Below are 26,919 nucleotides of genomic sequence, written 5' to 3'. Positions count from 1 at the left end.
AGGGAGAGGCTTGAGGGAGGAGTAGTGAGGGGTATTGGAGTAAGGGGAGAGGAGTGAGGAAGGAGAGCAGAGGAAGAGAAGTAAGGAGGAGAGTCATGAGGGAGGAGTAGTGAGGGGAGGAGTAATGAGGAGGGAGGAATGAGTGGGGAGAGGAGTGAGGAAGGATGGAGAGGAGTGAGCGGTGAAGAGGATGGGAGAGGAGGGAGGGTTGGGTTCTTCACCAATGTTACAACCTGGCCCTTGGGTAGAGGCCTCGGGGTACGGCCTATTGCTCCAGATATCCTAGCTGACGCAACTTTACATCCCCACTCACCAATACACAGTATGCAAATGTATGCCAATCCAGTAGTGCAATGCAAATTCAAAACAGTGGAATGAATGCAAATCCTTTACTCAGGATTAAACCAAAACACAGAATATACAACTAAGCAATACAAAAACCATAGGAGAATCCCACGGAGATGTGGGGGTAAGGAATAAGTAATTAGATAAAGACAGGCAGGCACCAAGACAATGCGGACAAGACAATCAAACGCCCCACCAGATATCCTTATGTAATTCCAAGGAGGAAGGGGGTGGGGGAGGAAGGGGAGCAAAATAATAAAATAATATTTGCCAAAGTATACAGAAAAATAATAAGGAAAATAAAAAGAGTGGGGGGGGGGGGGATTCAGCCCTGTTTGAGATGACTTCCAGTGGCCTTGCCTCAATCGCAGGCCCCAGGGATGGCGCCTCACTACCCCTCTCTCTCTCTCAGGACGAGTCCTCAAACTTCATGAACCAATGGATCAGAGCAACTCTTTCAACACCATAACACGGCACGTTGCCTCAGGTTTGCCAAGACGATACTCGACGAGGAGTACATGCCTCTGCTCTGTCAAGAGGAAGTTTAAGGAGTTAAATATTGGCTGGGAAGGTGTCAACAATGTCGAGGATTTTCGGCTGTCCTTGCCTGAAATTAAGGTGCTCCCATCTCTCCAGTCAAATGGTGAACTTGTATCTCCTTTTCATTTGGTAACGAAGGCGGGTATTCACAAGCTCCTTCGAGAAAACCAAGCATCACATTTCTCTGGAGTAACAAGAGTGGCCTTGTGGTCAGAAAGGTTAGGGCCAGGGTCTCCTGCCACGCCACTGTGGCCTAATATGTACAAATTACCTATTTACGGGTTCCTCGCAGATATCCAGTGGAGACTAGCACATTGGGCTCTCCCTACGAACGCCTTTGTTCATCACCTTGACAGCTCAGTGCCAGTAGCATGCCCCTTCTGTGTACAGAAGGAGGATCTCTTTCATGCCTATGTGAAATGCGAAAGACTAATACCTCTTTTCTCTATTCTCACACACCTTTTTGATCAGTTGTCTTTTCCTTTCACTTCACATTCTTTTATTTTTGGTGTACCTTTCAGACCCTCCTGCAAGGACTCTGGTGTCCTCCTAAACTTCTTAGCTGCTGTAGCAAAATATTCAATATATAAATCGAGGAAAATTAAAATTGATAATGGGCATGGGTTTGATGTTGTTCCTATGTTTAAAGGGCTGGTGTCTGCAAGAATAAGGTTAGAGTTTGATTATTATGTGGCGAATGAAAATGTCAAACTCTTTGAGTGCAAATGGTGCATTAATGAAGCCTTATGTGTTGTGAATGAAACGAATTTGGTCTTTCTTTTCGAATAACTACATTAAGAACTGTGTTGTTTTTTTTCTATTTTCTCTGCTGTAAAATTTGACTTGACCTGGTTTATTTTTGTGAAATAAATGGTGTTGCAAATTCAATTCAATTCCCTCTCTCTCTCTCTCTCTCGCTCTCTCTCTCTCTCACGCCCCCTGCTGGCCGTTTGTGGTGGGTGTGGCGTCATGGCGGCTGTGAGCAACTGCTCGGTGTTTTGGTGAGTCCGTTGTGAGTTTTCCCCCCTCTCCTGCCCTCCCCTGCCCCCCCTCCCTCTCCTTTTCCATCCTGTGTGCTTCGGCATCGTGTTTTCATCCGTTCTGCACCCTTGTCTTCGAGAGAGAGAGGATTGAGAGCGAGCCCATTTTGGGTGCGGCCTACTGGCTTTGACGACGCTTTGTAAGCCTTTTTTGCTTATAACGCACGTTTAATATTTACTTTAGTTCGATTATTTAGGTTTGACACCTTCTTGTCCGGTTCGGACAAGGGGGGGGGGGGGGATTTCGCTGGTATGGCGAATACACGCTCTCGTTACGAGGCGTTCGAAAATTTAACGCGTAAGCATGCATTCGCATGTGTTCCGCCCGAAGGAGCTCCTACTGAGGACATTATCCTTGCCGTGGGATCCATCATAGGAGACGGTAATGTTCGTGCGGCGTCACGAATGAACCAGAAATTTGTTGTCTTCGTGTCAGAAGAAAAACTCGTTCATGACGTCGTTAGTACCGGTCTAACCATAAAAGGGGGTCATTATATAACGGTATCCCCTATGGATACGCCAGCTACCAAGATAACAATATCCAACGTTCCACCGTACATGCCAGGCGAGAAACTCCTATCCGTTCTGTCTCGTTATGGTAAAATTGTTTCCCGAATCTCAATGATCCCGCTCGGGTGTCGCAGTGATCGTGTTAAACACGTAATGAGCTTCAGGAGGCAGGTGTACATGATTCTCCCGGATCGCGGAGCCGATACAGGTTTAAATATATCCTTTAAAGTATCGTTGGATGATCGGGAATACCACATGTATGCTTCCTCAGCCTCCTTAACTTGCTTTAATTGTGGAGATTTCGGACACGTTAAAAGATTCTGTCCTAGGGCCGCTTGTCCGAAGTGTGGTGAACCGGGACATAACGAAAGGGCTTGCAAAAAGGCCAATCCCGCCACCGCGCCTTGCGACACCCCGACCATGCTCGCTGACACCCGGACCGTATCTCCTGTTACCCCTACCGTACCTTCCGTCACCCGGACCGTATCTCCTGTCACCCCTACCGTACCTTCCGTCACCCGGACCGTACCCTCTGACACCCCGACCGCACCTTCGGACGCCCGGACCGTACCTTCTGACACCCCGACCGTACCTTCTGACACCCCGACCGTACCTTCTGACACCCCGACCGTACTTTCTGACACCCCGACCGTACCCTTTGACCCCCCGACCGTACCCTCTGACACCCAGACCGTACCCTCTGACACCCCGACCGTACCTTCTGACACCCCGACCGTACCTTCTGACACCCCGACCGTACCTTCTGACACCCCGACCGTACCTTCTGACACCCCGACTGAGTCGTCTGTCACACCGGTGCCTTTCGATTCCAATGTGATGACACCCACCGATGCGACTGACACAACTAGCATTGCCCCCTTTCCCGAACCCATGAACGAAGAATCCACAGTGTTTGCTAAAAAGCGAAGAGCACCAGCGCCAAGCAGTTTCGCTGGTGCTGCAAAGAAGGCGGTCATGGGCGGCACCATTTCCGGTGCACATGCGTCCGAGTGCCCCCCTGACATTCCCTCACTAACTGAGAACATGGATACCGTTGCCAATGACACCAGTGAGTCTCATTATGTCAATGAGCCAAAAAATAAAATCTGTACCTCTCACCTGGAAGTTTCCGAGTGCGAAACCTCCAGTGAAAGTATTACCATTTCCGAGCTGGGAAATGTTTTTCCGCCTGCCCCCCCTTTAAATACCGAGCAGACTAAGGATTCAATAAACGTTCCCACTGTACAAACGGGGCCGGTAAATCTGAGTTTGCTGGGATCTCAAACCCAAGCTCCGACCCCAGAAACAAATATCCACCAAAGTGTTAACGAGTGCTCTCGGGAACACCTTGAGAAACTTGTGAAGGTGCCTCCAGACAAGACCGCGGGGGCAGCGGGTAATACCCCAGATCCCGACGACATGTTATCTGACGTGTCTGAGTCCGAAGATGACATTGAGGCAACCGCGCTGTCACAAGCGATGACAGGTCACTCGCAGGTATCCCCTCAACTCGTTCTTACCTTCCTTAACGAAACGTATCGTCACCGCAACATTGTCATTAAAGACTATTTCCCTGACTTGGCTGCATTCATGTGCACCGCAAAGTCAATAATCAAAGCGCGTGAGGATTTTGACCTGACGAAATCTCAACTCCACAGGTTAAGAAAGTTTGTTACCCGAGCAGGTGCAGAGTGTTCCCAAGCACAGGGCGATTTCATTACCACGGAATGAAAAACATTTCCTTTGCGACCTTAAACATGAATGGTGGGGGTGCAAGTCACCTCCGTCAGGCCCAAGTCAAAAACTTGTTTGACCGTAAAAAGGCAAATGTTCTTTTACTACAAGAGACCCACATCACACCTAACGTGGAACATGACTGGTGCCAAACTTTCAAAGGGCAATGCTATTTTAGCAATCTGTCAGCCTCATCCGCTGGGGTTGGTTTTTTTCTAAAGCCAGGCCTAGCTTTTGAGTCTTGTCAGTTTCAGGAAGTCATAAAAGGCCGGCTTATTTCCCTTCAGCTTGCACATCAAAACTTCCGCTGTACCATCTTCAATGTGTACGCACCTAGTGAGAGCAGGGACCGAAAGGCCTTCTTCACTTCCATGGTAAACCACCTGAAATCGTTTGATCTCGACCAATGTGTGTGCATTGGTGGTGACTTTAATTGCACCTTTGACCCTTCGAAAGATAGAAACTCTGCAGAACCCCACCCCGAGTCCCATGCGGACCTATCCCGTTTCTTTAAGACGGCCGGTCTACTGGATGTTTGGCGATTGCACCACCCCAACATAGTCCAGTTTACCTGGTGTCGATGTGCCAATGGCCGGGTGTCTTCGGCAAGACTCGACCGCTGGTACATAAATGTACCCTTTAAGAACGTCGCGGCCTCGTCAGGTTGTTTTCCGTCATTGTTTTCAGACCACCATATGGTAACCTTAGATCTTTCTTTTCCTCGACCCACATGCAGAAATAGTTACTGGAAGTTTAACGTTAAACTTTTAGAGGACAGTTTATTTACAGACTCCTTTCGTGATTTCTGGGCTGAAATGAGTACTAAAAAATCTTCCTTCTCCTCAATTAGTCTCTGGTGGGACAACCTAAAGGCCCAAATTCGAGTATTTTGTCAACAATTTAATTCGCACTGTACCAATGTAAAACATATCACGATGGCTTGCTTGGAAGCAGACATCTTAAGGTTAGAGAGCAAGTTGGCCAATGAGAGCAACCCAGTGAACTATCGGTTGCTACTCGAGAAGAAGGCCCAATTAAGGGATTTGATCCATGAAAAAGCAGCGGGCACACTAGTTCGGCTAAGAATACAAAATATAAAGGTTTCAGATACCCCAACTAAGGCTTTCTTTCACCTAGAAACTGTAGAAAAACCAGCACGACTCATATCTTCGGTTTTGGACCCAGGGGGGAACATCCTAACAAATCCGAGGGATATAAGATTAAATATAATCGATTTCTTTTCTGAACTTTTCAAGGCCAAAACAGTGTCTCACGAAATGATGAATGTTTTGACCTCTCATCTTCCTTCTGTGGCTGAGGCCCAACGTCTGGAACTGGATGCTCCAATTACCCTTCCAGAGCTATCCGGTGCACTCGCTGAGATGGAGTCGGGAAAAGCCCCTGGCATCGATGGCCTACCGGCCGAATTTCTTTCGGCATTCTGGGACATTTTGGGCCCAGAGCTGCTCAATGTTCTGGATGCATCTCTTTTATCCAGAGAATTACCGCTCAGTTTTAGAAGAGCAGTACTCTGCCTGCTACCCAAGACTGGCGATCTCCGACACCTGTCAAACTGGCGTCCGATCTCTTTGCTGTGCACGGATTACAAACTGTTTTCCAAGGTCCTTGCGAACCGGTTGAAGACAGTTATCGGGGACCTGGTGTCACCTGATCAAAGTTGCGGCATCCCTGGCAGATCCATCTATGACAACATATTCCTAGTCAGAGATTTGTTAACTGGTAAATGTGTTAAAGAGGATTTTGGATTGGTGTTTCTTGACCTTGCAAAAGCCTTTGATAGCATTGATCATGAGTTTTTGTGTCATGTGTTACAAGCTTGCGTGCTTGGCACTAATTTTAGAGCCTACATAGCCTTGTTATATGCAAACATCTCCAGCTTGATCAAAGTTAATAACGAATTTTGCCCACCCATAAAGGTTCAGAGAGGGGTAAGGCAAGGTTGTCCACTTTCAGGTCTATTATTTGCCCTCGCCTTGGAGCCCCTCTTAATCGCCCTCAGAAAGGATATCCCTGGACTTGTCCTTTCTCCAGGACACCCACCTTTGACCCTGTCAGCTTATGCCGACGACCTTTGTGTCATTATAAAAAGAAAATGCGACAGTGACGCCATGGCAAAGTGTTTGTCGGACTTCAACCTTGCCTCATCATTAAGGTGTAATTGGAGGAAAAGCAAGGCTCTGTGGATCCCCTTTCCAAAAAACGACTTACCTATGCCACCGTTATTACCACCACCTCCCCTTCCTGCAGAACTAGTGTGGGCAAACGATTTTTTTTTTTTTTTTTTTTTTTTTTTTTTTTTGTATACAAGATCGAGGCTCGTGAAAGAGCGAACATTAATCACACAGAAAGACAAACAGACACATAAAACAAATAACATCGGGAGCGGTAGACAAGATGGGGAGAGAGGGGGAAGGACACAAACACAACATTTGAGAGCAGGGACCGAGAGACATGGAGACATCGAGAGATCTGTGGGAGGGAGAGGGCTTTGGGGGGGAGGCATGTGAAGGGGGGGAGGCATGTGAAGAGGGGGAGGCATGTGAAGGGGGGGCGGGGGAGAGGTATAAACATATGGACACTGCCAGGATTTCCAGGAAATAAGTTGGAATTTCAAACAAGGTGGATCTGGGGTGAATTAGTGGGGGTAGAAAAGATCAAGGTTATGGATGGGGGAAGATAAGAGATGGTGGTGAACAGCTGTTTTAAAGACCTGGAGGGAGGAGAGGGATTGAAGGGAGTGTGGGAGTTTGTTCCACAGGCGGGAGAAAAGAGGAATGAAAGAGTGAAGGTGAGCAGAGAGCCGAGATTTCGGCAGTTTAACCATCAGAGGGTTGCTGGCAGATCTTGTGCGACCTGTAGGAATATTTGGGGGACAGAGCACAGAGAGAGCTGGGGGAGCAAGGCCGGAGAGGAGTCGGTAGAAGACAGAAAGACCACCTACCTGCCTGCGGTGAGTGAGTGAAAGGCCCTCAGAGATAGCTTCATCGCGGGAGATTCCAATGATTTTGAAAGCTTTGGATTCAACAGCGTGAAGCCGAGCCAGGTGTGAGGCAGGAGCACCAGCCCATAGGGGAGAACAGTATTCCATTGAGCTGCGGATGAAAGCCTTGTATGTGGTGAGGAGCTCAGGTGTGCCGAGGAAGGACTTCGCACGACGGAGGATGCCCAGTCGGCGACTGGCTTTGGAGGCCAGCTTGGAAATGTGGTTTTCCCAAGAAAGATCATGGCAGATAGTGAGACCCAAAAGCTTGAGTGACAGAACTTCTTGGAGAGGATTGTTGAGAAAGTAGATGGGAGGGTTGTCCAGTCGATCTTTTCGGAGAGACATAGTAAGAGAGTGAGATTTGGCAGGATTGAAAGACATGTTCCACTTGTTTGACCAGTCTGTGATTTTGTCCAGGTCTTCAGAGAGTGAGGAGGCTGCAGACTGCCGATCTGAGGGAAGAGGAATGGAGCGGCAGAGAGTGGAGTCATCAGCAAAGAGATAGAGAGGATTTTCCAGAGAGTCAGAGAGATCATTGATAAAGACCAGAAAAAGCACAGGGCCCAGCACACTTCCTTGGGGAACTCCAGCCTGAACAGGAAGGGGAGATGAGAGAAATCCATTCAGGGCCACACGTTGACTACGACCAGAGAGGAAGTCCGCAAGCCATGCATGGAGATTTCCATGGATACCATAGGAGGAGAGTTTGGTGAGCAGAGCTGGGTGCCAGACCGTATCAAAGGCCCTTGATATGTCAAGGGAGACAGCTCTGATTTCCTGTTTGGCATTGAGGACCTCCATCCATTGTTGAGACAGCAGAAGCAGCATGTCCAGAGTAGAGTGACCTGGTCTGAAACCAAATTGATGATCAGAGATCAAGCCATTGGAGAAGAGGAAAGATTTCATATCCGAAGCAATGATGGATTCCATGACTTTGCTGATAATTGGGAGCAGGCTGATTGGTCTGTAGTTGCAAGGATCTGTTTTTGCACCTTTTTTGTGTAAAGCGGTAATGTTAGCTGATTTCCAGGATGCTGGCAGATGACCTTGATGGCATCAAGTATTTGGGCGTCTTCCTCGGACCTCCTCAGTATGCCCAGAACAATTGGGACAGGATCATTGACCAGGTAGACGGGCGTTTGAGCCGATGGAAAAGAGCTCTACCCCACCTTTCCTATAAGGGTCGCGCGCTAGTTGTCAACAACCTCGTCACTACCCTTTTGTGGCACCGGTTCATCTGCTTGCAACCACCGGAGGTTTTGCTCCAAGCTATCCAGAGGAAACTGGTGGATTTTTTTTGGGGAGGCTACCACTGGCTTCGACCCAGCGCCATATGTTGTCCCTTGGCCGAGGGTGGTCACGGCCTAGTCGATGTGAAATGCCGCCTGTTGGCCTTCCGACTCCGCTCCATCCAACGCTTGCTTTATGCAGAACACCTACCAGGAAAGCCCTTAGCCTGTTCCATTCTTCAACGAGCTGGGAGGCTCGGATACGGACAGGAACTTTTTCTGACTAACCTTCAACACACCGATACATCTCTGCTCCCAGTTTTTTTACCAGAGCCTCTTGAATGCCTGGCAGGGCGTTTCGATAAGTCGCCAAACAGACTCGTATGGCACTAACATGTATGCACATGAGCCTTTATTTTTCAACCCACTCTTCCCCGATATCCCGAGGAGTCGCGACTTCTGCCAGCATTTTATAGCGGCCAACATCCTGAAAGTGTGTCATCTCCGACACGACTCTGGACAGGGATGGAAGCCTGCGAACGAGCTGGCGGACCAAACAGGTGTTCGGTCCAGGAGGCAAATCGAGAACGTACTAAGAGCGGTGATCCGAAGGGGCCACCAGCTAGGCCTACATTGGACGCAGGACGTAGAGGTTGAGCCCACAGTCCCAAAATTAGGAGTCGCTTTTACCCCAAACGAGCTGCCCCCCATGAGCGCAGGGTCACCCCCCTTCCATGTTATGAGCAGCAAGAGTATTTATAGGTCTTGTGTGAAACTTCTTCTTGGGGACCCACCTCTAGCTGGGGTTACCCGGTGGAAAGGACTCTTGCCTCCCTGTCCCCCCTCTGAGCCTTTATGGGATACAATGTATGCTGGACTTATTTCTAAAAGAACAGGTGACCTTCAGTGGCGTTTGGCCCACTGGATTGTTCCTTCCAATGCTGTCATCCGTTTTTTTTCCCCCATTTCCGGCTGTTGCCCCTTTTGTCCGGTGAGGGAAGATTTGTTTCATGCTTTCATTAATTGTGAAAGACTTTCTCCTTTGTTTCATTGGTTAAATTTTATTTCCCATAGATTGCAGGTTACCTTTTCTTTGAAAGCTTACATCTTCGGCTTTCCTCCCAAAAAGGGAACCACATCCACTGTATTCGGGTTCCTAACCGCTCCTGCTAAACTGGCCGTATACCTGTCGCGGAAGGCGAAGCTGGGCGGCAGACCCATGCAGGAATGCAGCATTATGGTGTTTTTTAGTTCATTGGTGTCAGCAAGGCTCAAGCTTGAATTTGGCTGTGTCCAAACGGCAAACGACCTTGCTAATTTTGTTGCGACCTGGTGTGTTGGAGGGATTTGTGAGGTCCAAGAAAACAAATTGTTAATTTCTGTATGATACAGTGCGGGTGTTTCTTATCGTGTGTTTGGTTTTTTCTGGTATTTGCACCCTTTCTGTTGCTGGGTTTGCAGTGCACCGATTGTTTTTTTCCCTTCCGGGATTGCCATGAATTTTACTGATTGCCCTGACTGAATTGCTTTTGGTGGTACTCTTGTTTTATACTTTTATAATAAAAAGAGCTTAAAAGTCAAAGTCTCTCTCTCTCTCTCTCGCTCTCTCTCTCTCTCTCTCTCTCGCTCTCTCTCTCTCTCTCTCGCTCTCTCTCTCTCAAGCCTGCTTTTCCTGCCGCCGCTTCCTCTTCCTCTCTTAAATTCCCTTGTCAGAACATTCACAAGGTTCTCACCCATGAAATTATGTAGAGGCCGTGAAGGGGGGAAGAAGGTGTATATATATGTATATATATATATATATATATATATATATATATATATATATATATATATATATATATATATATATATATATATATAAATTTTTTTTGTGTACAAGATCGAGACTCGTGTAAGAGCTGACATTAATGACCAAAAAATAAAATAATAATAAATAAAATGGACACATAAGATGAAATAAAGGGAGTGGGAGTCAAGATGGGGAGAGAGAGGGAAGCACACAAGTACAACATTTGAGAGCAGAGACATCGGGAGATCTGTGGGAGGTAGAGGGCTTGGGGGGAGGAGGCGTGGGAAGGGGGTGGGGGTGGCAGAGGTTTAAAAAAAACGCATGGACACTGCTCGGACTTCCAAGAAAGAAGTCGGTATTTCAGAAAAGTGGACTCTGGGATGAATTAACAGGGGTAGAAAAGATCAAGATTTTGGATGGGGGAAGATAAGAGATGGTGGGGAACAGTTGTTTTAAAGACCTGGAGGGATGAGTGGGATTGAAGAGAGTGAGGGACTTTGTTCCAGAGGTGGGAGAAAAGAGGAATGAAAGAGTGAAGGTGAGCAGAGAGTCTTGATTTTGGCAGTTTCACCAGAAGAGGGTTGCAGGCAGATCTTGTGTGACCTGTAGGAGTACTTGGGGGACAGAACACAGACAGGGCTGGGGGCGCTAGGCCAGAGAGGAGTCTGTAGAAGACAGAAAGACCACAAACCTGCCTGCAGTGAATAAGTGAAAGGCCCTCACAATCGGCTTCATCGCGGGAGATTCCAATGATTCTGAAAGCTTTGGTTTCAACAGCATGAAGCCGAGCAAGGTATGAGGCAGGAGCACCAGCCCAGAGGGGAGAGCAGTATTCCATTGAGCTGCAGATGAAAGCCTTGTATGTGGTGAGGAGCTCAGGTGTACCGAGGAAGGACTTCACATGACGAAGAATGCCCAGTCGGCGACTGGCTTTGGAGGCCAGCTTGGAAATGTGTTTTTCCCAGGAAAGATCATGGCAGATTGTGAGACCAAAGATATTGAGTGACAGAACTTCTTGGAGAGGATTGTTGAGAAAGTTTATGGGAGGGTTGTCGAGATGGTCTTTTCGAAGAGACTGTAGTGAAATCGTATTCGTACTGAACCCGGGGGTGATGCTCGCTGCTCGTTGACACCGCTAGGGGCGTGACTATAAGACCCGCTGCTGCGGACGGTGCTCCTAGACTTCTCCTGTGACACGTTACATCTGGTAGACTCGCTAACGGTACGCCAGCATAGAATATCCAGCTTGCTTGCATTGAATGTTACTAGGGCATGCCCGTACTATATCTATATCTAAAATTATATCCCCCCCCCCCTCTATTTACATGAAATGGTTTGGTCCAAAGCGAACGGCTTGCGAGTACGGTGACAATCCCCCCCCCCCCTCTATTTACATGAAATGGTTTGGTCCAAAGCGAACGGCTTGCGAGTACGGTGACAATCCCCCCCCCCTCTATTTACATGAAATGGTTTGGTCCAAAGCGAACGGCTTGCGGAGTTTGGTAAAGAAATCGCCATAGCATGCACAAACGCGCAGGAAAGCGAAAGAATCGCAAATTAGTTTTAATTAGTTTTAAAACATCGTTTAACGCCAACATAGCGGCAACATAGTTTGCCAACGTGAAATAAATGAATACGCTCTCAAATGTGCCGTCCGAGGCAGAGTCTGTTCGGCACGTTCGGCACACGTGATAGCTCGCTGCTCTCTGATTGGTTGAATCGTTTTTTGGACATAGCTCGGTAACTACTTGTCCGATTAATATGAAACCTTGAAAAGGCACATCCTCGGGTCCCCAGCAATATACCTGGCAAGTTTAAAGTATATCGGACCCGTGGTTGTCGAGAAACAGCGGTCACAGACATACATACATACATACATACATACATACATACATACACACAGAGATTACTGGAATTATAGATAGATGAATGGTCCCATGTGATGCCACATCGTATACTTATTGCATTTCCTGCATTACAGGATGATGTCATGATCTAAATGGAATTAAACCACAAGTTGGACTAAGGTTGTGTGGACCTGATTGGTTTTCCACAACAGAGACATAGTGAGAGTGTGAGATTTGTCAGGATTGAAAGACATGTTCCACTTGTTTGACCAGTCTGTGATTTTGACCAGGTCTGCAGAGAGTGAGGAGGCTGCGGACTGCCGATCTGAGGGATGGGGGTATGGAGCGGCAGAGAGTGGAGTCATCAGCAAAGTGATAGCGAGGATTTTCCAGAGAGTCGGAGAGATCATTGATGAAGACCAGAAAAATCACAGGGCCCAGAACACTGCCTTGGGGAACTCCAGCCTGAACAGGAAGGGGAGATAAGAGAAATCCATTCAGGGCCACACGTTGACTATGACCAGAGAGAGTCCGCAAGCCATGCATGGAGATTTCCATGAATACCATAGGAGGAGAGTTTGGTGAGTAGAGCGGGTTGCCAGACCGTATCGAAGGTACGTGATATATCAAGGGAGACAGCTCTAATTTCCTGTTTGACATTTAGGACCTCCATCCATTGTTGAGACAGCAGAGGCAGCATGTCCAAAGTAGAGTGACCTGGTCTGAATCCAAATTGATGATTGGAGATCAAGCCATTGGAGAAGAGGAAGGATTTGATATCTGAAGCAATGATGGATTCCATGACTTTGCTGATGATAGGGAGCAGGCTGATTGGTCTGTAGTTGCAAGGATCTGTTTTTGCACCTTTTTGTGTAAAGTGTTAATGTTGGCTGATTTTCAAGCTGATGGCAGATGAACTTGAGCAAAAGAGAGGGTGAAGAGAACAGAGAGAGGGTGTGAAAGAGCGACAGAGCAGGATTTTAGGACCCGTGGGCAAGATGATGTCGTCTGGTCCAGTTTCAGAATCAGAGTCGACGATTGACAGAAACTTCTCCACCTTGTCAGGAGAGAAAGACACAGAGTCCAGGAGCAGCTGGGTACGACTGGGAACGGTGGGTACAGAGAGGGGAGTTGGGTACAGAGAGAGTTGGGTTTGGAATACAAGATTTTGAGGCAAACACAGAGTTGAGGCATTCAGCTTTTTCACGTGTGGAGTCAGCTGTGTAGCCGTTTGAGGTAAGGCAGGGGATGGAGGGGGAACAAACACCAGAAACGGATTTGACCAGACGCCACCAGGATTTGGAAGAGGGAGACAGGTTTGAGAGTTCACTCTTGAGAGTGGAGTGATATTGTTTCCTGGCTCTCCTGAGGGTGGACACACACTTGGTCCGGGCTTTGTGAAAGGTAATGAGATTGCCTTCCGTTGGATTTGCCTTCCAGGAGGCGAAGGCAAGTTGTTTCAGGGCAACTGCCTCACCACAAGATTCCATGTACCATGGACAGGAGATGAAAAAGAAACAGTAAATTATAAAGTTTAATTCTTTTAACAGAAGAATGAAAGTAAAATTGTGAGCAAATAAATAAAAGGAGCTATTCTGGTTCCACAGCCGACCCGGCATTCCACCTGAGATGCACCTTAACTGTCACGGCTTCCCAACGTTACCAAGCAACCAATCCCATGAGCGTACCTTCATTATTGAACAATCATTACGCAATAAATCCAATGAGCATAACACGTACTAACCAAGTGCTGATATACATACACCTCCATGCTCCTTCAAGCTATGCTCCAATTGACTTGTAAATCCAGTTTTATTGTTTCTTATTTTCCTCCTTTTTGAACCTTTGTCTGCAACCTTCATCCTCCCAGCCTCCCTGCTCTTGTTTCCATGAATACCCCTCACGGTGTTTGTTACCTCCACCACCGAATGTGGATGGAGGTTATGATTTCATCCCTGTCTGTCTGTTTGTCTGCCTGTTTGCTTGTCTGCCTGTTTGCTTGTCTGACTGTTTGCTTGTCTGACTGTTTGTTTGTCTGTTTGTTTTTGAACAGGATATCTCAAAAAGTTGTGGATGGATACGGACTAAATTTGCCAGAGAGGTAGTGTATGTGACAAGGACGAAATGATTAGATTTTGGTGAAGATCCGGATTCGGATCCGGCGACTATAATTTTTTAAGTGATTCTTCACCATTGGGAGAAAGGGTTAAAAACGATACATAACAGGATATCTCAAAAAGTTATGGACGGATTTGGACGCAACGTGGTGGAGAGGTTGGGTGTGTGACAAGGGCGAATCAATTTGATTTTGGTGCAGATCTGAATATGGATTTGGATACGATAATTATTTAATTTTTAAGTGATTATTCACCATTGAGAGATCGGACGAAAAGCGATATATAACATATTTTTAAAAGTTATGGACGAGTTATGACTAAACTTGGTGGATGAGTTGGTAGTTAGATGACAAGAATTAGCCGATTCGATTTTGGTTCAAGTTTGAATCCAGCCAGATCCGGCCTATCAGTGGGATACAAAACATAAACCATTCAGCCTGGTGGAGGTATGTGCTCCACCGAGTGCCGTTCTAGTCTAAAAATAGTTCTACTTCCTTTTGTCCCGTGTTGCATTCTCTCTTCTATTACAATTCACTCTTCTTCATGTTCAAACGGATGTCAAATCGCTCTTTCAATCATTCAGATTCCAAAAATTCAAACTCCGACAGTTCTTCCTTTCTCCAATCTCTTGACTCACTTTAATACCATGTTTTTAATACCATGGAAAATGTTTTTCAAATTTGTTTTATCCTCAAAAATGGACTGTAGTGAACACACATTCATGCTAAATGATTGGCCTTTAAAACCTACCCTTATGAAGGGGGACAGACGTCTGTACACACATATATATATATATATATATATATATATATATATATATATATATATATATATATATATTATCTTTCAATCTCCTTTCCATACATGTAAAACATGTGTAAGCTCTTCCTGTGTATTTCTACTTCCCGTGTATTTCTACTATATATATATATATATATATATATATATATATATATATATATATATATACATATATATATATATATACATATATATATATATATACATATATATATATATACACATATATATATATATATATATATATATATATATATATATATATATATACATATATATATATATACTCGTATATATATACTCGTATATATATATTGTTACGGCCCGCGGATAAGATGTTGTGTTTGCTGAGCGGAGGCCCCGCGGTCGTACAGTTTCCCCGATTCACCCGATCCCCGAACATTGGCCAGATCGCGCCACAGATATTCAATCTGGAAAACTCTAAAGCGACCGAATGTAAAGAGGAAGAAGAAGACGTACAGAAGAGTAACGGGATTTATTATTTACACACACAAGCAAAAGGAGCAGTCACGGTTATATACAGGGAACATGGAAAAAGCAGGTGACACAGTGAAAATTACTAGCTTATCTAAACAGGCTTAACTTATACCCTTGACAGAACAAACAGAGACGGACTCACACGAATGGGGAATGGAGGCAGGAACGATTGGCTGGACCGGGAGGAAGGTTCAGCTCGGACCACAAGCTGGAAGGCTTTGCAGGGCGCACAGCAATCCCGGCCTCGTCAGGCTGGGAGCGAGCAGGGTGACGTCGTGCACTTCTCTCAAGGCTTCCCCGCGCTTCTCTCGCGCACTTGTGTTAAAGGCTTCCTTCTTGCTTCTCTTCCCTCCTTGCGCACTTCTCTCTGAAGCTCGTCTCTTTGCAGAACTCAGAACTCATCTCCTTGGGGAGCGTCCCGCGGCGGGTTATATAGGCCCCGCCCCTCAACCTTCGCGAACCTCCTCGATCGCTCTTCCTCCGCCCTCTCAAACCAAACCCCTCGTGCTTGGTTGGTTGTTCGGGGCTGGCTCACTCCTCCCCTCTATGACGAGGTGGAGACACGCCCTTCTTCTCCGAGCCTACCTCGTGGCGAATGGAGTCGCGGAGGGAACAGTTGGCAATTGCGGTTTTTGGGAATGGGAATGAAAGGGGATCTATCTATTTCACTTGGTGCAATGGAGTGTCATTTTAATGGAAGACAAAGCCTTGACCTCATACACAGAATAAGGAAATAAACTACTGAACAAGGGTATTATAGTGTCCTTCAATGTATGCTTTATGGAATTAACTACCGGAACGCCCTTTGACCTTTATACAACAGACTGGAGCAAGGAGGGCACAGAATAAAGCAATAATTCATAACAATTTACAATACAATACAATACAATCAAAAAAATACAATCCTCATATCCGCAACACTGCACCCTCCTCCTCTTAGGCACGACCCTGGCCTATAACTTTAATTTAGTGTGACACGTAGGTGTAGTTCCCTCTACTTTTAACCTGACCCTGAGTGCGACAGTTTTAAAACATAAATAAATATGTCCCGCTGCTCCATTGCACCCTACCTAACAGACTCACGCCCACAGCTAACCGAATTGCGGAATGGTCTTCAAACTATACATTGACGGTGGGGAGCATTATTTACAATTGACGCTACTTTTATTTACAAAACGCAACCCAGGACCTGTGATTGTTCTTTCTGGGGGGGGGGGGGGGAGACAGTCTGCTCTGCATCGACGCACCATGAAAGCACCCAAAACGCACCAAAGCACCCTCAAGCACCAATCGGCGCACAGTCATCACTGTTCATCAATAAAAATAAATCAACAACCCCTAACCCTGCAGGTGGTCTCTTGCTCTTCGGCTCCCTCTGCTGGCTTTTACTATTTTCCAGTTGTTGTCATCTTCCTTTGCTGGCGGCCTATTTGCAATAACATGCACCTAACGTGTCCGTTTTTATTTTATTTATGGCCCACAGGGGGCCGACTAGTGTGGTTCACCTGTGGGGCATCGGTGCCCTGTGATCAAGGCCCGCCAGCAAGATTTCGGGCCTTCATGGCCGGTTCCAGCAGAGGGGCCATGCCCCAACCCATGGGGTCCATCATTGGTGCTCAGCCACAGACATGTGGTCCATAATGTGGTGCATCGATGCAGACAGCTGGTTCTGGGGGTTCCGGGCGCACAATGGCGGACTCACGCATGCTCCCCTCGGCGCCCAGTGGCGCTCAGGTCCTCATGTGGGAGACAAAGGGGGGGGGGGGGGGAGAGACAGATGAGCGAGGGGTAAGGTCACAAGGGTACACATCAATAAGGCAATGCAAGGTGAAGTACGTACGGAGAGCGAAGTGAGAAAGCTCGTCCCTACCGTACGTCACCCCCCCCTGTCACCTACTCTACCCTTGCCCTTACCCCATATTTACAAAAATCTACACATTTACCAATTCCGTCGCTATCGTCACGTCTTCCCCATATTTCCCCTATATCAAATTCGTCTCCACAATCCCTCTATTTCAAAATTTGCCATCACCCAATTCATCATCAATCCTCATTAGGAGGAAGAGATGGAACATCAAGCACAATGTCACACCCATGTCATGATGCATCTCACAATCCAAACATTTGCACAATAAAAATAATAAAACATGGCATGGTGTGGAGTTACGTCACCTCAGGTGAGTGGATGCAGATGGTGCGAGGAGATCTTCATCCAAACTACTTTCTAAATGACTTTAATACTCTTTACACTACCCAGGGTCTTTCCCTGCCAATCCATTGGCCATCTTACACTATGGGTTCTAAAAACCAATTCCCATTGACCAAACTGTGGTGCTTCTCAATTTGGGGTCTCACTCCCCCGATTCATCTCCCGGTGCCCTTGCACAATTTCCGGACTGGGCCGTGTAGCTCTCCCAGCAGGTCTACCCACCTGCACACCTCCACCACTGCAGTTGCCACCCGAGCTTACCTAGCTCCTCACCCTAACCTATCTAATTGGGGAAGGCCCCTCCTGGCTCTGTCACCCCTCGGTGCCCTCTGGCACTGGGCTACCCGGGTCCATCCTCCGGATCCTTGGGCCCCATCCACAACAACTCTACCGGCTCCCAGAGCCCACCTGCGGCCTCACCTGGCCGACATCCTCACAGTGGTGGAGTGCCCAAACCAACTACACACACTAACAGGCTACACGCCCAGCCATTTCCACAACACTAATGCACCCATCCAAATACCATTCTTTCACCCACACCACAGATGCCAATATCCAACCACAATTTACCTGTTCCCTCTACCTAACACTTACACTACCCACCCCGGGTATTCGTGATGGGGGTCCATCCTTCCCCCATTCACACCTTCGCACCATCCACTCCACTCCATAGTTTCCACCATACTCACTCCACGACCATCCATTCCAATACTCCATATATTCCACACTCCATTTATTCCACACAACCATTCTCCATACACCTGTTGTTGCACACCTGTGCAATCACACCTGTTCCTTACACACGGCATCATCTAATCTACCTGGTGCCCTGCTAACTTAGTGCTCCCCGTCTTCCCTTTAAACTAAGCACATACCACGTCATTATCATCCACACTAATCTACCTGCGTCCCCACTACAGGTGTCATTGTCACTAACTAACCTTACCGTTACCTAATGTCAATCTCTAGGGCCCTACACATTATCCAAACCCTCCCGGGCTAGTTTTCACTGCCAAACCCCATAACCTAGTGCTCCTTTGCCCCCGCTGTGAGGGATGACAGAGTTGCCATCCCACCACATCGGGCATCTCTCACGAAAATTTTGCACACCAAATTTCAGCCAATCAAAAAATTTGCCAATCACTACCAATCCTCTGCCAATCATCACTCTGCCAATCCTTTGCCAATCATCAAATTTTGCTTTGCAATTTCGGGGCCAAAACACTATCCTCGCCATCACGTCTACTCACTAGTGCCTCTCGGTGCGCCAATTCACTTCTAAAGCTCGGCTTCGTAAAGCCGAGCAATGAATGCGGGTTGTTTGGTGCCAGTGGCTGGATGCGTCCGGCATTCGGTGCAAGGAAGGACGCTTACCCGGGCCGAGATCCCACGCACCATCCCGGCACAGAGCCGTCCAATGGCCCGATCTCGACCTGCCGGAACGCCTCAACAAAAAGGGGTCGCCAGGACGACCCTTCCTATCGGGCTGCCCGCTCCGCCTAGTGGAGCACGGACGCGGCCGTTCCGAGCAAGGCCCAGCATGGATCGCGTACGGTGGTTCTTTCGAAACCGCCGTGGTTCGGATCCCCGCTGGTCCTCGCGGCACGCGAAGCTGCCCGGCGCGCACCGAGGGCCCGATTCGGCTAAATGTCATTCTAACCGCTAACCCGGTTACCGTCGATGCTTCACCTGCATGCTCACACGCATACGCTACCCCTTTCACCCTCACCGAGCTCGGTGCTCCAACGCCGCCCGTACACCCCGCGTACTTCGCTATTGCAGTCGTTCTTTCGCTCACCGACTTGGTCACACACCTGACCACCTCACACCTTTGCACACACACGTTGTTCGCACACCTCACCAACACACCTCTTCGCGCCCCCTTCTCGGTCACCTCCTCTGTGACAATCACAGGTGTGCTCTCACTCGCACACCCAACCACGTGCCTCACTACCAACTTAAGTGTGCATTCCCACACACGCTCTACCATTCCAGGTGTGCATCCTTCCATTCCAGGTGTACATCCTCTCTCACCTGTCACAACCAACTCACGCTCCGTGTCACTCTCACTACTTTCACCACCACTCTTGACAGCGCACTCACCCTTACTCTCGACAGCGCACTCTTTCCTCATGCACCTGTCCGTTACACACCTTTCTCGCGCACACTCTTGCGCACACTCTCCCGTTACTTCCTCCATAACACTCACCACAGGCGTGCATCCTCCTTTACTCTTGACAGCGCACTCTTTCCCCATGCACCCGTCCGTTACACACCTTTCTCGCGCATCCTCTTGCGCACACTCTCCCGTTACTTCCTCCGTAACACTCACCACAGGTGTACACTTTCTTGTTACATCCTCTGTAACACTCCTCACTACGCGCTTCCATGTGCTCCCTCGCACACGCGCTACAACCGACTCACTCTCGACAGCACACTCACTCCTTGGCGCGCACTTTTTCCTCACACACCCCAGAGTCGGACATTCTCGCACACCTCCTCCTTCGCACACCATACCTGTCGCACACTTCACCAACGGCCTCTCACGAACACCCGGATCCAAATCAACCCCCAAGCCGACTGAAGCTCCCCTCACATCATCTACATTTCTGAATATATCGCCAATCACCTTGGCACCTCGTCCCCGCACCTCCTTCGCCACCTGCAAACTCTTTATTTTGTTAGCAAGCACATCATCACGATTTGAGCACCGACCTTGTACATATTCCATCACCTCCTCCTGTATTTCTCTCTTAGTTTCTTTCCGTCTCTTCTTAATTTCACTCACCCCCTCTAACACCTCCTTTAACTTTTGCTTCACCTCTTTTATCTCCCGGTGCGTCTCCTCAATTTCGTCCTCTAAGGCTACCTTGACCGTTTCTATGTGCGTCCTCACCTCCCGGTCCTTCGTCTCCATTACTTCCGTCACCTCTTCCAACTTCTTCGTCAACCCCTCATGTACCATCTGACATTCCTTCTGTGTCGCTATTAATTCATTTTTTATGTATTTTTGTGTCGCTTTTAACCCCCCGATTATTGCAGTGTTCTTTTCCACTTGGTCTACGAGTTCCTTTTGTCCCACTGTCAGCTGTTCTACTCCCCTCGTCAGACCCTCTATTCCCCCTTGTAACCTCGCCGTATTATTCCTCACCTCTTTCTCCATACGCTTTTCACCTCGCTTTACCTCCTCGCGTACCCCCGAGACCTCCTCACTTACACCTCGTCGTATCTCCTCCTTCATCTCCTCCCTCTCTTTTGTAGATGCCACCCTCATCTGTCCCAATTCATCCCTCTGAGCATCCAATTTGGTTTCTACCCCGATTTTCACCTCCTCTATCTGCTCCCCCATTCGTTTAATTTCCCGGGCGGATTGCTCCCCTATCTCCCGCAATTTGTCTTCCATCCTATTTTCTAACCCCATTAACCCCTTCTTTACCTCTTTTATCCCGTTGTCTAACCCCTCAAATTTATTGTCTAACTTCCCAAATTTCTTGTCTAATCCCTCACCGGTACCCCTCGCTTCATCCCTCATTGCCCCCATTTGGCCCTCTAATCGCTCACTATTAGCCCTCGCTTCGTCCCTCATTCGCTCACTATCAGCCCTCGCGTCGTCCCTCATTTTGTCCATAAGGGCCCCGATTTGTAGCAACAAAAGGTTCGAATCCAACGGCGGTGCTGCTACGGTCGCGGGCGCGGTCCCCGCAGCCATGTGCGAGGCGCCATTTTGCGCGCCCGTAACCTCGTGCGCGAGAGCGCCATTTTGCGCGCCTGACACCTCCTCAACCACCTCCTCATTGCCCTCCTCCACATACATTTCCCTGAGGTCCTGGGTCGATTCTACCCCGTCTATCTCTCCCACCGACATCCCGTCGCCTTGACCAGCCATGGCGCGATTTCAAAATTCGGGTTTTTCTTTAAAAACAAAACAATTTCCAGCAGCTCGTAATTTTGAGCACGTTAAGCGCGCTTCGGGTCCGACCCCGCTCCCGACACCAATTGTTACGGCCCGCGGATAAGATGTTGTGTTTGCCGAGCAGAGGCCCCGCGGTCGTACAGTTTCCCCGATTCACCCGATCCCCGAACGTTGGCCAGATCGCGCCACAGATATTCAATATGGAAAACTCTAAAGCGACCGAATGTAAAGAGGAAGAAGAAGACGTACAGAAGAGTAACGGGATTTATTATTTACACACACAAGCAAAAGGAGCAGTCACGGTTATATACAGGGAACATGGAAAAAGCAGGTGACACAGTGAAAATTACTAGCTTATCTAAACAGGCTTAACTTATACCCTTGACAGAACAAACAGAGACGGACTCACACGAATGGGGAATGGAGGCAGGAACGATTGGCTGGACCGGGAGGAAGGTTCAGCTCGGACCACAAGCTGGAAGGCTTTGCAGGGCGCACAGCAAACCCGGCCTCGTCAGGCTGGGAGCGAGCAGGGTGACGTCGTGCACTTCTCTCAAGGCTTCCCCGCGCTTCTCTCGCGCACTTGTGTTAAAGGCTTCCTTCTCGCTTCTCTTCCCTCCTTGCGCACTTCTCTCTGAAGCTCGTCTCTTTGCAGAACTCAGAACTCATCTCCTTGGGGAGCGTCCCGCGGCGGGTTATATAGGCCCCGCCCCTCAACCTTCGCGAACCTCCTCGATCGCTCTTCCTCTGCCCTCTCAAACCAAACCCCTCGTGCTTGGTTGGTTGTTCGGGGCTGGCTCACTCCTCCCCTCTATGACGAGGTGGAGACACGCCCTTCTTCTCCGAGCCTACCTCGTGGCGAATGGAGTCGCGGAGGGAACAGTTGGCAATTGCGGTTTTTGGGAATGGGAATGAAAGGGGATCTATCTATTTCACTTGGTGCAATGGAGTGTCATTTTAATGGAAGACAAAGCCTTGACCTCATACACAGAATAAGGAAATAAACTACTGAACAAGGGTATTATAGTGTCCTTCAATGTATGCTTTATGGAATTAACTACCGGAACGCCCTTTGACCTTTATACAACAGACTGGAGCAAGGAGGGCTCAGAATAAAGCAATAATTCATAACAATTTACAATACAATACAATACAATCAAAAAAATACAATCCTCATAACCGCAACAATATATTATCTTTCAATCTCCTTTCCATACATGTGTAAGCTCTTCCTTGAACCTTTAACATTTGAGGAAAGAAAAACTCAAGCATTTGGGAGGGTACGTATTATTGCCACAGCTGTTTGAATCAGTTTCCTGAGTGATTTGCAAAAAATTATGGTGGATTAAAGGTTCATGTGAGGATCTGGTGTTTATTAGGGAGGTGTGCAATGAGGAAAGATAATAAGGTTTACCACTTATATCATATTGTCAGGTGGGAGTCTCTTAATTCACTTGTGTTATCTCTCCCACACAAATGTCCTAAATTTCCCACGATTGAGCTTATTCCCTCCCGCAGATTACACTTTGGTATCCATGTTGTCCAGGCTGCGTGTCCTTCCCTATCCCTAACCCCCTCCCCACACCCCTTCCTGGTCCAAGTTTCCTTATATTTTGTTACTCAACCCTATTGTTGGTGTTTCTTCCCCGTGTATTTCTACTGTTCCTTTTGTTCTGATACATTCTGATGTGCTCTATGTTCTAGCTCCTCCATGAGCCTCGCCATTGTATAAACAAGACCGAGAGTCTAACAATGGCTTGTTTGATACTTTAGTTGAAGAGGGTAATATATCTGGGTGGAAATACCAATTAGCAAATAATGCAAGTATGAATTTATTTTTCGATAAATTCCACATTCCTGTGCCACCTTCAGTCAAACGTCAGGCATTGACAGCAGGTTCGTGAATGACTTGGACAAAAAACGTACTCAATCTGAATGTTGCTATATATCCATGAGTCAATGGCAAAACTGCAATTGGAGAATCCACGAATGTCATGGATGGAAACCCTTACGTCATTTCCTCATTCTGCTTTAAACTCAATATCTCTATATTTTCATTCCAAACAACGTCATTCATCATTACAATCACAAATTAATAGTATTGTATTAATACATCATAATATAATGTTAAATCACGATTGTATTGAGATATTATCAAACCAGTGAAACGTCATCATCTGTTCACTTCCGGATTCAGGCGCAAGGTCCATGTCGATCGCATTTCAAAATCATAATTGCATTGAGGAATTTCTGAAACCTCCTATCCATCTTGGTAAAACGACACCCGCTGGGACTCCAAAACGGTTATTGTCCCCCGTCGCACCGCGGAGCGAAAGAGGGACTATGGTTTTCCCCTCCGTCCGTGTGTCCGTCCGTCCGTCCATCCGTCCGTCCGTCCGTCCGTGCGTGCGTACCCTTGTGAGCGGAATATCTTCAAAAATAAATGAACTACTGAAGTGCGGTGCTATGCGCACGACTTGTTTGCCAAGAATATAAGCAACAACGCGGGTAACCAAAAAGAGTCTTTATTCCAAAGCTCAACTATAGCACTGAGGTGCTCGGGGCTGCGTGCCCCGTGTATATCCCGAGGCCACACCTACCCCTCGGGCGTGGCCGACACCCTCTTGGAGCGCGGAATGATGTCACCGCGCCAGCGAGCCATCGTGTCCGCCACACGCGCCCCCCCAGAATTCCCGCGCACCTGAAGGGTCAGTTTGCGGGGCAAACGGATGACCCGGCCGAAGCGCCCTCTGTCTGGGATGCCGGGATGTCATCTGGGATGCCTCCGGCGGCACCTGGGATGGGTGCAGGACCGGGGGAGGGCATGCCGGCGGGGCTGGGCGGTGCCGGAGGTCCGCCCGCCGGGGGGCGGCCCCACCGCGGGAGCCGAGCCACTGGCGGGGGGTGGTCCACGTCGAGGTGGGCCGGCTTGAGGCGGTCCACGGAAACGTGGTCAGGAGTACCGCCGATGTTGAGGGTGAAGTGTTTCGCCCCGGTCTCCAGCACGCGGAAGGGCCCGTCGTACGGGGGCCGCAGCGGTGTCCGGTGGGCGTCGTGGCGGACGAACACGTACTCCGCCGTGCGAAGCTCCGGGGCGACGTGCGTTGGCGGGCACCCGTGGTGCGCCGTCGGCACCGGGGCGAACCTCCGGGCGGTCTCCTGCAGTGCGGAGCGCTGCTGCGCCGCGGACCATGGTGCCGTGGAGTCGGGGAGGAACTCACCCGGCACCCGCAGCGGTTGTCCGAAGACCAACTCCGCCGCGGATGCGCGCAGGTCGTCCTTGGGCGCCGTCCAGAGGCCCAGCAGGACCCAGGGGAGCCTGTCGACCCAGCCGCCATCGCGGAGGGTGGCCCGAGTGCGGCCTTCAAGGAGCGGTGGAAGCGCTCGCACAGGCCGTTGGCCTGGGGGTGGTAGGCCGTGGTGCGGTGCAGCTGGACGCCGAGCCCCCGCGCGACCGCCACCCAGAGCTCCGAGGTGAACATTGGTGCGTTCTGTTGGTCAGCGGCGGCTGAACGAGCGTCGAGGTCACCAGTGAAGTGCGGTGCTATGCGCACGACTTGTTTGCCAAGAAGATAAGCAACAACGCAGGTAACCAAAAAGAGTCTTTATTCCAAAGCCCAACTATAGCACTGAGGTGCTCGGGGCTGCGCGCCCCGTGTATATCCCGAGGCCACGCCTACCCCTCGGGCATGGCCGACACCCTCTTGGTGCGCGGAATGATTTCCCCGCGCCAGCGAGCCATCGTGTCCGCCACACTACTAACTTCTAATCTGGTGTGTGGGTGTATCTAGGCATAAGGAAGAACGCTATTGAAAATTGGGTCGCCACGTCAAAATCCAAGATGGCCGCCACCATATATGTCTGAACCTTGTGAGTGGAATATCTTGAAAAATAAACAACCTACTAACTTCTAATCTGGTGTGTGGGTGTGTCTCCAACCCACTTGCACATATTATCGACTCTTCCATGGTTTCTGCGTCTTCCACTTTGTCAACTCACATCACTCCACCGACGGGGGACCTAGGCGTAACGCTTGTCAAACTTATCTCTGACTTAAGAATCTCAAGAACCCCAGCTTTCAATGTTGTTGTTCTCCTCTCCTTCCTTTTATAAGGGTCCAATGCTACCAAGCTCCTGCCTTGCCTTGCCTTGACCACAATACTCCTCCACTCTCCTATGTACGGTCAACTCTCTCCACTCTCCAACCACCCCCACCTTACTGATCTCCCACCTCAACCGCAGTCTACCTCTTTTCCTCCTACCTTGTTCCCTCAGCCTATCCGCTCTCTTTTTTTTTCCATTCTCTCTTCCCCCATCCGCACCAAATGTCCAGCCCATCTCAGCCGACATTTCATCAATCTCCCCATCAAGCTCATCTGCACGCCAATCTCCTCCCTCAGTTCATCCATTCTCCTTCTATCCACACTCTTCACTCCCACAATCCTCCTGACCCAGTTGTTCTTACAAAACTGCAGCCTCTGTTGACATCAGAACCTTCCCTTTCAATCTCCTTGAAATCTTTCTGTCTGTCATTACTCCGTCCACACTCCTTCGCACTCCCCTGAATCCACCACCGCACCTCTGCCTCTGACTTAACATCCCAACCACACTATTCCACCGAGACACTCAAACCTATTTCCTTGTCTGATCTCCTTCCTCTCCAACCAGATATTCGTTTTTTTCTCTCTGCTGCCTGACCCACATCACCTCCATCTACTCCATGATCATTTTCCACCCATGTTTCTCAAAAGTTTTAATTCGCAAAATTTTAAGTGAATTGCGAACCCTTCTCTCCTTTTTTCTTATGAAAAATATAACGTAGAAAATTTCAAATCGAGTTATTGTAAAGAAATGAGAGTACGTACACAAGTTTAATTGGCATGTACCATCTGGCCAAGGATTTCCTGATCACCCACTATTATACATGTCAAGCAAAGAGCCCCGTTGCAGGTGTATCGGCGCTATGGCAAACTCATGCACTTACAGGTATGCAAAGCATCCAGGAGATGATCCCACAATAGAGAAATGATAAGTGTTCCAGGCTCTGGCAGCTGGCTATCAGGGGAACCAGGTGTTATCAATATTATACCCACCTACAAAATATGGAAAGCTCATAATTTGAGGAACTACAATGACGAGCTAGAGGGAAAGGAAAACAATGGATATTTTTGATGTTGGGGGAATCAGAAGCACAGGGAATCTGAGGAATTTGTGTTAGGCCAACCACAGCTGCACCCCAAGGGAGGACATACAGGAGCACTTAGTGTGTAAGAGATTAGAGGTGGTCAAGGTATAATTAGCATCCTATGTTCCAGCCATCTTGCCTGGAATGACCAAATATGG

General features: G+C 48.4%; 1 long non-coding RNA gene across 1 annotated transcript in view; it reads left to right on the top strand.

Annotated features, from left to right (window-relative positions):
• The window catches only part of LOC137427621 (uncharacterized), a 78,598-nt gene that overhangs the window by 51,319 nt on the left and 360 nt on the right, over window positions 1-26,919 (top strand). The gene's annotated exons all lie outside the window — the stretch shown is intronic.

Source organism: Myxine glutinosa, chromosome 5, assembly GCF_964187855.1.
Source record: "Myxine glutinosa chromosome 5, kmMyxGlut1.1, whole genome shotgun sequence".
NCBI lineage: Eukaryota > Metazoa > Chordata > Myxini > Myxiniformes > Myxinidae > Myxine > Myxine glutinosa.
This window is presented reverse-complemented; position numbering and strand designations above follow the sequence as displayed.